At 52.3% G+C, this 11,628-nt stretch overlaps 1 long non-coding RNA gene across 1 annotated transcript; it reads right to left on the reverse strand.

The window, feature by feature from the left end:
- Positions 1 to 1,862: 1,862 nt before the first annotated feature.
- On the reverse strand, positions 1,863 to 7,841 carry LOC128351669 (uncharacterized). Its single transcript, XR_008319962.1, has 3 exons — positions 7,705 to 7,841; positions 2,804 to 3,044; positions 1,863 to 1,926 (listed from the first exon to the last, which is right to left on the reverse strand). It is a non-coding gene; the product is annotated as an uncharacterized LOC128351669 (long non-coding RNA).
- Positions 7,842 to 11,628: the final 3,787 nt, after the last annotated feature.

Genomic DNA, 11,628 nt, shown 5'->3' on the forward strand with positions numbered 1-11,628 from the left:
CAAATCCTCCTCTACTCAGCCCTAATGCTCACCGGGTGATCTTTGGCCAGATACTCAGTCTCTCTCATCCTAACCTACCTCACAGGATTGTTGCCAGAATAGAAGTGGGGAGGCAGAACCGTGCACACCATCCTGACGGAAGGGCAGGATATCAGTGGCATGACAAAATACATGCCTGTGGACATCCCAGATACCTATTTATTTTCAGTATTAGCCACATTGCGACCTCCAATGGAAGTATCGCTTGGGTGGTCAGTGCCAAAACAGAAGGAAAAGTCACCTACTTGCAATCAATTTAGGCGAAATACAGTATATGTCCCCCAATTGGGATTTCAAACTAGACAGCAGATTGGCAGACACACCAACATTCCGTCTCGCCCAGCACCGCCCATCTCTGACTGGCAGCAGTTTCTCTTTCCGAAAGCACTGACTCTTGGTTCTTTTCCCTAGTTCCCTTTTCTTGATCTAAAATTGCTTCTCGAGCTTCGATGAGCCCTGTGGGGCATAGAAATATCGTTTCAGCAGCAGTATTACATATCTGTTTCGGAAAGAGATGCAATGCTCCTCATGGAGGCACAACTGGGACACCTGTGGGCAAGGTGGATTCAAGATAACCAGCAGATACGTCTAACCAAACTATGAAGGAAAAGAAGCCAGATGGGGGCTACTCCTCCAAACTGCCCCAATGTAACTCGCTGGAGCGGAATGTTCATGGACTCTAGGCAATTGACAGGCAACTAGCTGGGCAGAGCTCATGGGGCTCAGTGGCAAAGAGGGGAACAGTGGGCTGTAACTGAAAGAGCAGGCAATGTCTCCGCTTGCAGAATACTCCCTCACAGCACTCACAACCCCTTCTGCTTCTGAGGGGAAAGGGGGTCTCAAACTTCCTCCTTGCACAGCCTCAAGGCATACCAGGGATATGCTGCAACCTTTTCTTGCGGACCTATACTTGCAAGAATCGATTCGGCATAACAAGTCCTTCCAGAAACTGGGGCCCATCCATGCTTGCTGTGTGAGATGGGTGTGGCACAATATTGACCCGGAAGGAGGAAGGGGCGGAGCTCAGGGGAAGATTACCGCTTGGGTCGGCTGGAAAAGACTCCTGCCTGAAATCTTGGAGAGCTGCTGCCAGTCAGGATGGAAAAGACTGAGCTGGAAGGACCACTGGTCTGATAGGGCCACTTCCTAGGGATGAGTAGACAGGTCCAAGCCTGGAGAAACCCTGTTTGCTGAGAAGGGTGAAGGAGCTGTTGTCTAGACTGAGGGAGAGAAACACAATGCCTCCTCTACACCCATCTGCCCAGTGTCATCACTCCTACCCAACCTGCATTTCAAGTTGAAGAGAGTTCCAGGAATCACCACCACCAGGTGGCTATTTCACCACCTGCTGGAATAGCCAGACAGATGTTCCCAATGGGATCCCATTGAAAGGTGGTAGATAAGTGTTTGTAGTCATAGCACTATCGAATTAAGGCTTTGGTGCGTCCAGAGGAGGGCCACGTAGAGGCTTTGAATCCCTGCAGTCACAGCTGGGTCTATTCCACGTGTCTCACGTGCTCACTGAGAGGCAGAAAGCATGCATTGGGCTTTCTGCATCTCAGCAGAAAGAATGAAACGTGAAGGTCCAAAGCTACCTTTGTCGCTTGAGACCCTTAAGCAGTTCAAGCTGATTTTCCAATTCCTGTCCCAAAACTGCACCCAGAACGTAACTAAAAGCCACTTACAGTTCCTTTCCCAGAGGCGGTTACAGGACCATCCAAATCTGCGTATCCTGCCAACTGAAGAAAAGTGTAATTACTACATTATATTTATTGTAAATCAATAAAATTTATTTTTAGTGAGTTAATGAACTTAATTTATACCTATGTCAACCGCTTTGGGAACTTGAGAGGCGGTATATAAAGATTCATCAGCTTTGTAGAATTGCTATACGCAAAAGAGAAGCCCTTATTAAAAACTATAGGGGAGGGGGAGAGGGAGAAGAGAAGAAAGCTGGAAAATGGCCCATTATGGCTAGGAAGAGACTGTTTTCTCTACCTGTGGAGTCTGGCAAGATCTTCCAGTCAGAACCAATATCACCCCAATGAATCACTGTAGTTTTGGAAACTCTCTATATGACTTGCTTTCTTTCTCAAAGGTTCTCCAACTGGGTCCCCATATGTTCTTGGACTACAACTCCCATCATCACCCCTGAAGGCCACTGTGGCAGGGGATGGTGGAAGTTGAATTCAAATGACCTCTGGCAACCCAGGCTGAAGAACTCCTGCTCTAAGAGAGACCAACATGGACAGAGCTGGATGTGCTAAGCCTTGTTTTAATTGGCTCCATGTTTTGAGACTTCAGATGCTTTTTAGTCTAAATAGAAGGTTTGAAGTAACGGCCAAAGAAGAGTTCCCTTGGAACCTTCAGACTTGCAGGAGGGAGCAACCAGGGTTTCCAGACAGCATAGAAGGTCACGGCATTGCTGACCGACAACACGATGGGAGAGATCAACTCTTTGGTACCCAAGCTGTCACTCTTCTAGAGAGGCAACCCATCATTTTCCAGGCAAGGACACACACAGTTCTAGACTGGATGGCACAGCAGCAGATAGGCCACATCATGCCACAACAATCAGGTCTGCAGCGAGGTTGCAAAGCTGGCAACCAGAAAAGACTAAAAAGACTAAACAGGCATGTGTCTCGATGGGATGGGTGGGAAAGCGATGTCCTTTCCCTGCAGCGCCCCCATGCCCTGGGATCCTGGAATAGACACGTGGCCAATCTGCCCAAGTCAGTCCATGAACCCCACCCCTAGAGCTTACCGTGCAGGGAGGGAGAGGAACGTCACCCCCCATTTACGCTCGTGGGTTTCAGACGCTCTGGACTCATTCCAATTACTGAATGCCATGACCAAGTTGCAGGAAAAACACAGCAGGGGCAAGATGTACTCTGAGTCTGCCGAGGATCTTGCCTCACATACTCAGCAGTCTCTCTTTTCAAGTGATTGCAGCTGGAGGGAAGGGGTGTGTAGTGGGCTGTCCTTAGGTTCAGCTTGTCAAATCCCTGCAAAACCCAAAGTAAACCAAAATCAACACCAATATTGCAACCACCATGAAACAGATTCTCTTCAACAATGACACCGACCCATTAGACAAGGACTCCAAAAACCAACCAGCCAATACGCAAATCCAAAAGTGCTCCTGCGCTTGGTTGCAGGACTGGGCCAATTGCTTGGGGCCAGAACTACCACAGACCTCTCATCCCAGATCTCCCTCTCTCTCGGCAAGATTTTCTTTCATGAAAGCTTGCCAGATCAAGCTTTTGAAAACGATACACGAGTTACAAGTTGCTCGGTCCCTTCTGAGAGCTCAGTGGGGCTGGCAGTTTCTGCTCTCAGCTAACGGCAGCAACATCTCCCCGAGAGAATAGAAGAGCAGCCTTGCTAGATCAGACCCAAGACCTCTCGAGTCCAGCCTCCCGTTCCCCACAGTAGCGCACCAGTGGAGCCCTCTGGGAAGCTCACCACCAGGAGATGACGGCATGCCTCCTCTCCTGCTGTTGCTCCCCTGGAGCTGGTATTCACAGGGGCCCTGCCTCTGAGCCTGGAGGTAGCCTCCAGCCATCAGGACTAGCTGCCACCGAGAGCCCCGCATGGATTGATGTCACTCTCTTTATATCCAAGGAGCCCAGTGTAGTGAACAGGGTTCTGCTTCCCCCCACAACCACCCTGTGAGGCAGGTTAGGCTGAGAGGGAAGTGACTGGCCCAGAGTCACCCAGTGAGGCTCAAGGCTGAACGGAGATCCCATCTCCCTGCTCCTCGCCCAGCACTCTAACCACTACACCACGCTGGCTCTCAAAAGAACCCTTTTCACCCCAGAGGGAACGAGTTTCAAAGTTGTTTATCGCCAGCACAATTAAATGCATACATCAAAGATCGTTTCAATGGAACTTTGAAAACTAGTTCTAATGGGAAGATTTGGGTTTCTTTTTGTAAAATGGTGCGCAGCTAGAATGCAATACATTTCATCGTGACCATTCCTAGGAAGAGATGAGTTGCCCTTCTCTGCCCCTTGAGAAGCAGAGGCCACTGCCATGTGTCCAGCTGAGCCCCTCTGGATTCGGGCTTGAGAAGGAATTCTTTCGAGTCCTACAGTGTCCTGGGGGAAATGGAAAAGATGGAGGATTAACGAGGATTGGCTGGAGAAAGGATGCCAGCAGCTGCTCTTGCAGGAATCCACTTGGCTCAGAACAAGCTGCCTCTCCCAAGCAAAAAGACTGGGAGGGCTCCCAGGGGGTCCTCTTGCCCCGAGGTTGCCCCTCCCCAGGCTGCAGCCAGCTGGGTGCTGAAGCTCTGCATCCCCTTCTTCTCCTTCTCCCCAGCCTCGCACCGAGCACTCCCCTTGACATGGACCGGACAAGACTTCCATGAGACGGCTTCTTGGCAACTTGGGAGGGGACAGAAATAGTCACGAGCCAGTGACTGGAGTCGCCCCCACCCAACCCCCTGTTGTGTTTTTTGGAGAGCACGCACACACTCTTAGAAGGTGACAGTTGTGAGATGGGCTGCTCCAATCCCTGACTTGCATCCAGATTCAGTTCCTCATCATCTGTCTCATTGAAATGGGACATGTAAACCTGGCCCATTAATTTCAATGAGAGTACTCATGAGTAATATCTGGATATCAGTCAGTGACTGGCGTCTCCTGTCTCATAACGGCCACATTTACAATCCACAAACACACACTCAGTTGCTGCTATGGGGTACCTGAGCTGAAGGTTTGCCATGGGACGGGTACTCTTCTTGTACAGGGTTGGGACCCCTGCTTGATAGAACTGTACAGAACATGATTCAGCTGCATGTCACTGAATGCTCACTCTTCAGGTTGTTTGGGCAGGAGGAAGGAAAGTGGGGTCTGTCTATCGCAATTAGAATTGCCTTGAGATCATTCACCTTACCGAGGATAATTTGTTCAGTGCTGTGTTGTGCCCCCAATGCCTCCTCCTTATGGTTAGGATCTGGTTTCACCTCAATTGCCGCTCCTGCTTGGCTGCATCTCTTGAGTTTTGGCTTCAATTGATCTTTCCCCCAATTGGTTTGGCAGCAGAAACACTGTCTGGGAGACTCATTTCCAACCTGCTGGAAAAATGATCTATCTCTGGGTGTCCCTCTCAATACTCGTTATCTCTGGGATACCAGAAAGCCAAGATGAATATATGGGACAGTGGCCTGCAAAGAGACCTGAGCTTGGCCCCAATGCTTTGGAATTCTTTGGAGAATTCTGCCCCCAGCAGCTTTACTCCTGTCCTGCTAGAGATTTTGCGCATCTCGCTGCCTTGCCTCATTGGAGAACCTTCTTCAGGCTGGCCTGCTACAAGAATGGGCAACCCTGGAGGGAAGATTGCGGGACATCCCTGACCCTGTGCACACATCTGTGTGTCTCCGGGATTCAGCTATGAGCTCTGGCACTGTAAACACTCTCCTTATCCCACCAATTATAACCAATTATTATCATCTGGGTGGACCAGGTGAGTTTGACTTTACCTGTTGTGATCATCCTCATCAGACTGCGGGGCTCCTCCTTCCCCTGCTCTTCTGCAAGGGACAGAAAGAATCGTGGGCAGCTGCTCCTCTCAGTGGCCAGCACAAGAGGAGGAAGTGGGTCCCCTCCTGAGCCCCCACCACCAGGGGATGGTTGAGGCCTCTCCTGAGGTCTGTGGCGCCCGGCATCCTGAGTCCTTTCCCTGCCGGTCTCTGCCCTGCCCTCCAGGCTCTCCACTCAGGCAAGGACCCAACAGGCAGCAGCAGCCCCACAGCCGGGCTCGGCTGAACGGAGGGAGCGGGAGGGCGACGGTGCACAGACCGAGGAGGGTTCGCAGCCCCAGAGCACGTGGGGGCGGCCGCCAGTGGGGCACCCATCATGGGCTGCAGAGCTCTTTTCCTGCTGGCTTTGGCTGCTGCTTGCTGCTGAGCCCCCTTCCTCCAGGCAGCTGTCCGGCTGGTGGTGCGGGGCGAGCAGGGAGCCTGAAGCGGGATCGCTCCGTCCTCCTCCCTCCGCCCAGCTTCTTTGCTGCTGCTGCCGCTGCTCACCTTGCAGGGGGGTGGCCGAGTGGGCTGGGCTGGGCGGCGAGGAGGGAGGGAGCCCGGCACGGCCAGCCCCGCCTTCTCCCCACTGCCCCGCCCTCTCTTGGCTGCTCCTCCGCCCAACCTGGCAGAGGGGGAAGAAAAAGAGCAGCCTCGGAACCGGCCCTCCCCAGAGAGAGGTGGGCCGAGCGGGAGTTTCCCGGGGGTCTCCCCAGGGGCGTAACTAGGTTGGAGTGGGCCCTGAGACAAGATTCTTAAATGGGCCCCCCCGCCGAGAAATGTTATAATAATAATAAAAATAAAAATAAAAATAATAAAATAATAAAATAATAATAATAATAATAATAATAATAATAATAATAATAATAATAATAATAATTTGATTTCTATACCTCCCTTCCAAAAATGGCTCAGGGCGGTTTACAAAGAGAAAAAGGTGCCTCTTTGCCCAGTAAGCAGGGGGCTTTTATTCTCACATTTCTGTCCTCATTCAAAACATACAAAAAACAGATGTACAAAATTGAGCAAATGAGAAGAGAAGAATTATATGGGAGTAAAACCTTTTTTAAAAGGAGTCAGGAAGCGCATCTTTGGAGGCTCAAATGGATACCTTTCAGGCACAACTATTTCCAAGTCAAAAATTCCTTTTTCATATGGTGTATTTGCAAAACCAAGGATTTGAGCTTGAAGTTCATCTAAGCGACTTCCAGTCTGCCAGCAAGTAATACCCGGTGGTGGCTCTGTGGACAGCAGATGCAGCTCCCTTTTCAATCGTGAAGCTCTCTGCATTGTGCTCCCTTTTCGAAGTAGAGCTCTAAGAGCGGAGCTGAATGTGCTCAGGGGCGTAGCAAGGTTGGAGTGGGCCCTGAGAAGAGATTTTAATATGCCCCCCCCCAAGTCCAGGGCCTCCACACACCCCAGGCTTCCAAGGATTTAAGTCTGATATTTCAAAATAAGTATGCTGCCAAGAAATACATTTCACTGAATACACACACACTTCACAATATATAGTGATATACATTGAATACTATATATTGGTGCTACTTTTAATGCCTAGAACACACTAGAAACACTAATGATTAAAATGGGCCCCTTGCTGCAGATTAGCAAAGGAGACTTTCAACCATGCAGGGTGAGCCTATGTCTGTTTTCTCAGAATTCGGAACCAATTCAGTCAAGTTTGATTCCAGGAGGTTTTTCACAAGAGGCTTTTAAAGCCCTTTAACACACATCTCCTCTGGAATGGAGGTGCTGCATTCCCATGTTGGCCAGATTGACCCTAAGGGGGGAAAACATAAAAGCACAACACATGCGTCACAGTTCTCACTCATGTCTCAGTTCTCACTCAGACCTGGGTTGCAAAACAACTTGAACATAAGTGTATTTATGAATGAATGAATTAATGAATGAATGAATACATACATAAATTTGTTCCAGAAGTTTTTGTAATTTCCTGCCATGAAACAAGCCACTTATCGGGCTTTTTAGAGGGTTTTTTGAAGCCAGCACATTTCCCACTCAGTTTTCAATGAAATATCCAGAGACTTCTCAGTCTCCCCACCCCCCATCCAAGCCCCATGGCAAGCAGATCCCTCCCTGGAGGGGGTGGGGGGAACCACAGAAAGGAATTCATCTTCTACCTGGCCAAGGCTGAGCTGTCTGGCCTGGGAAGAGGGTCTGCTGCAGAAAACTGGGGTGGCCCCTCTGACGGCCAGCCTTCTTCCTGGGGCTGGCCAGCCTACTCGAATCCAGGCTTCACGGAGGCCTACACGGAGGCCTCCCTGCAAGCCCCGCCCACCCGCCCATCCGCTGAGAGGCGCCCGGGAGAAAAGCAGCTTGCCTGCTGCTTGGATGGCCGAGCAGGAGGACCAGCAGGAGAGGGGGCCAAGAGGGCAAGGGGCTGAAGGGTCTGGGGGCTGGGCAGGGGGCCATGGGGAGTCAGGTGAGGGGTCTCTGGGGGGCCCCTCCAGGCAGTGGGGCTCCCAGACGACTGCCTCCCCCTGCCTCATGGTAGTGACGCCCCTGGGTCTCCCTCTTGGCCCCCCCATTGCAGAGGGCGGGGCTCTCAGGACGGGTGTGTGTGCTCTGTGGGGGGCGTGGCTCCCCCTCCTTCCCCTCCTCTTTCTCGGGGGTCTTGTCTCCCACTCCCGTGAGGGGCCGCCTGACCGGACTGAGAAGGGGGCGTGGCTTCCTTCCTCCTCGTGTGGGGATGTGCCCCGCCCCTTAAGCCCCGCCCCCTCCCGCCCCCACCCAGCCTGGGCAACTGGCTGCGAAGAGGGAGGACGCTCTAACTCCTCCTCCCGGGGCCGAGTTCCCTCCCCACTGGCTCCTCCCATTTCCCCGCCCACCCCAGCTTGGCCTCGGCTGCAGCAGCCCCTCCCCTCCTCTTTCTCCTCCTCCTCCTCCTCGGGGGTGGGGCTTGCTGCCGCTGCCGCTGTGGGAGAGCAGAACCGCTCCCCAAGTGGTGGTGCTTATTCTGCATGCAGGTGGCGTCCCATCCCCTAAGGGGAAAGTCTTGCCCTGCTCACCTGGAATCTCCCATGCAAATGCAAACCAGGGTGCACCTTGCTTAGCAAAGGGGACTAGTCATGCTTACTACCCCAAGGCCTCCCATATGCCATGCGGTGCATCCCCCCCCCCAACCAAATTGAGATGTCTCACCCCTGGCTACAACTCCCCCAATCATCCACTGCCACAAAGGACATTGCAGCAGCAGAAGATAATGGGAGTTGTAGTCCAGCCACATCAGGGGACCCAATACAGGGAACTCCGGCCGTTGTGTATGGGGTGAGACCTGGAAGAGAAGTTCCACTTCCAGGGAGGGAGGACGGAGACCCGCTGAGAACTGGAGCTCTCCCCTGGAGAACTGAAATGCATGTCCTGCTGCTTCCGTTTTCTGCCTTCAGCTTTCCCTGCTCTGGATGCTGATACTTCATGCAAGTGGAGACTTCCTGCGGTGGCCCTAAACCAAAAGCCAGACTGACTTGTATTCAAATATCCCAAAAGCTGGCTGTCCAAAAGCAAACTGAGAGCTTTGTGGGAAGTCCAAGCATCTGCTTAGCCTTCGATGAATTTAGACTTTGGAAGAGGCTGTTTTCCTCATGGCGGAAAAGGGGATGCCCTTTCGGGTGGGTCTCCTCCCCAGACCTTCTGCTGCTGCTGCTGCTGCTGCTGCTGCTGCTGCTGCTGCTGAGTAGAGCCCCTGCATGATCTCAGTCAGGGCCCCACCCCCACATCTCCTCCCCTCCAGCAGCACCCAGAGCAGGGAATGGATGGGAAGGTCCTTTTGGGTTTTGCAAGCAGATGGGCGAGTGGAGGCCTCGAAGTTCTCAGGGAGCATCTTTCATCTGTGCAAGTGGAACAGGTTCACCAAATACTCCGTCTGGAATCCCCAGCTCTCTGTCTCCGTCTGGGAATCTCCAAGATCCACATGATCGGGGCAGGCCAAGCAGCCCACCCTAGTTGGGAGCTGTGGTGGGTGCTCCCATTTGGTGATCCGGTCCTCTTGATGACCAGCAAGGTCGGAGGGGGAGGGGCTGCCTCTGGCGGCATTTCCTCCCACCTGGGTAAAGTGCTGGGCACCAGAGCAGGGTGGGACAGCACCATCCATGCCAGCGCCTCTCTCCCAAACCGACCTGGCTTGTCCCCTCGCACAGGCTCACCGAACTGGAGCACGCACAGCTCCTGAACAAGGCTGGGATGCTTAATCTCCCTGAATCGCCATCGTGCAATTGATTCTTCTCATGATTCCAAAGGGAGGGCTTGCCAGTTTGAAAAGAAACACTGCTATTTTTCAGTATGCAGTGCCAGAATTCTTTCTCTCTTGCCTTTTGTGAATGCATTTTTCAGAGGGGAAAGCAAGGAGATTTCTGGTCCTGCCATGGCCTCTTCCACCAGAAGGTCTTTGCAGAGCTCTTATGGCTGGGATTCTCCCTGTTGGCCATCTGGGAATGCGAGAACCCCAGATCTCCTGTGGCCATTGTGGCTGGGGATTATGGGAGTGATGTTCCAACAGTGTCTGGGGACCCAAGTGGGAGAACCCTGCTTTGTGGGGAAAGAGCATAAGCACAGACCCCATTGGATCTAGGCCACATTTGGCTGGATATTCCAGAATCAGCCAGCAGGGGGTGCTGGACAGAAGAGTTAATACAACTCTTCGAGGAGAATAATGCAGATCTGGTAGAGGTGATGCCACTGGCCAGATGAGGAGGGCAGATGAGAAAGCCTGTTTCTCTGGGTCAGCACCAACAACAGCTCCATGGCTGTACCAGGTAACCCATCCTTGATTTCACTCCTTCTCCCTTCTCTGCATCCAAGGTTTCTCCTGTCTGTCCTCACACTCCTATGAAGCTGCCCTATCACACCACTGGTCCATCCAGCTTTTCAGGAAGATGCTTTCCCAGCCTTCCTGGGGATGCTGCCGGGGATGGAACCTGGGACCTTCTTCCTGCATGGCAGATGCACTTCCACTCAGCTACCGCCCTATGATCCCCCAATGCTTGGTCCATCTAGCTTGGGATGGGCTACACTGACAGGCAGCGGCTTTCCCAAGGTTTCCGGCAGGAACTCTTCCCCAGCCTACCTGGAGAATACAGCAGGGATGGGATCTGGGACCTTCTGAATGCCCAGAGCCACCACTGAGCTAGGACTCCATCCGCTCGACCACTGAGCTACGACCTCATCCCTTCCAGCTCCCGGAGCAATCTTTTCGCACACCCATCTCACACAGCTGCCATGTCTGGGACCCGGCTCCTTGAAGCACGGCCTTCTGCCAAGTGAAGCTTCCCAGCACACAAGATCTGTTGAGAATACCTTGCTCTATGTGCCCATCCCTTCTGAAGTTCAATTGTCATACACGCAGGACGGGGCCTTCTCTGTGCTGGTTTTGGGGAAGGTCTGGGGAGGGTGGGGACGGGAAAACACATCCTTTGCCCACCAGACCTCCGGAAGTGTCCTTGTCACTCCAAACAAGGGTCCTGCCCCACGCGGGCTGCAGCCTTGGATGGCCTCGTTAGGGACTGGGGAGACCCTGTGGCAGCCTCTTCCTCCCCCAGATCTGTGGTGCATTCCGGCATATGATGTGGTTTTGCAATTCATTTTAATTTCTACAGCTATTTTGAAGACACTTGTTTTTTCTTTTCTTGTAGGGTGCATGGCCGTCCCTCACCCCCACACCACATACCTTTCTCCCCATTATCCACATGATTAGGGCAACCCTGGTGCTTTATTCTGCTTTGGGGTTTGTTTGTTTTTTACACCATCCATTTCGAATAGAAATAACCACACTGCAGTTACCCGAAACTTGCATGTGCGCAATGAATGCAGGCCAGTGTTTAACCTAGACCCAAACCACAGACGCTTCTCCTGCGCAGAGATCTCAGGGAGGTTTCTCCTGCTGAATCTGGACAAAACAACCTGCCAGATGCCCTGAGCCTGACTCTCTGCCCAAGATTGGGTGCTTGAATTTCGGGTCTTTGTTTTGCCGGTCCAAAGAGAAGAGAGGAAGAAAAGCATCTGATGCCAGAGTGCTCCGGTGTGGGTGAACAAGGGGCAAAGTGCTAAAA

The sequence above is a fragment of the Hemicordylus capensis genome, chromosome 3 (genome assembly GCF_027244095.1).
Source record: "Hemicordylus capensis ecotype Gifberg chromosome 3, rHemCap1.1.pri, whole genome shotgun sequence".
Classification (NCBI taxonomy): Eukaryota; Metazoa; Chordata; class Lepidosauria; order Squamata; family Cordylidae; genus Hemicordylus; species Hemicordylus capensis.